Here is a 1,186-nt window from a genome sequence, read left to right as displayed (position 1 = left end):
CAGCATTTCATTTAAAAATATTCTTTTCATTGCTTCAGAGAATGCTTCCCTCACATTGAGTTAATGAGCTTTTCCTGAAAAATTCAGTTGTGAGCGATTTTTCTTTTGAATTATCCAATGCAGAGTACATTCTGAGTGATTAGAGGGGCTCCTAAGATAAAAGGAATCACCTGATAGAAAACAGACTCTGGTGCTTAGGAAGAGTTGCAAATGGAGGAGATTTGGGGGCAGCGTTACTTTCTGACTTTTCATGGTTTATATTTGGTCAGCTAAGGATTTAATTATTTCTTCATATTCAGATAAAGTGCCCTTCTGAATACTTAATAGCCCACTGTGGATACTTGGTTTTTATTTCTTTAAAAATCCTTTTATTTGTTTAATTTTTGGGTGGGGTGGCTCACACCTGTAATCCCAGCCCTTTGGGAGGCTGAGATGGCTGGATCACCTGAGGTCAGGAGTTTGAGACCAGCCTGGCCAATATGGCAAAACCCAAACTCTACTAAAAAAACAAAAATTAGCCGGGCATGGTGGCGGGTGCCTGTAATCCTAGCTGCTCAGGAAGCTGAGGCAGGAAAATCACTTGAACCTAGGAGGCAGAGGTTGCACTGGGCCAAGATCACGCCACTGCACTCCAGCCTGGGCAACAGGGCGAGACTCTATCTGAAAAAAAAAAAGTCTTTTTTTTGGGGGGAGGGAGAAGAGACTGGGAAGAGCATGAAAGGAATTTTGTTAACTTATTTAAGGGGAGAACCATAAAACTGTCCATCTACCCATATATTATATATTCCTTTTATATAATATATATGATTTACTGTTCAGAAGTATGATTGGTTTCATTTAAATCATATGCATTTTCTAATTATGCTTGCCTCAAAAATTACGGGAAAGAAAAGTCCTGAGCTGTTTTGCATTTCACCTATATAAACAGATGAATGAGTGTTTTATAATAAACATGTGCATGTTTATAATAATGAGTGAGATTGTCCTGATAGGCTGGTGGCAGTAACCACAGCGAATATTTGCTGAGCAGTTGCTATCTGCAGGCACTATGAGAAGCACTTCACTCATGTAACCCTTACCTCAAACCTCAGAGGCAGTTACTGCTATTGATTATCTGGTTTTATAGATGAAGACAATGAGCCTCATTAAGATTACTTGTGAGCTAAAGCCCCCACAGCTAGCAATC

The sequence above is a fragment of the Colobus angolensis genome, unplaced genomic scaffold, assembly GCF_000951035.1.
Source record: "Colobus angolensis palliatus isolate OR3802 unplaced genomic scaffold, Cang.pa_1.0 Scaffold26, whole genome shotgun sequence".
Lineage (NCBI taxonomy): Eukaryota > Metazoa > Chordata > Mammalia > Primates > Cercopithecidae > Colobus > Colobus angolensis.
Note: the sequence above shows the minus strand (reverse complement) of the source record.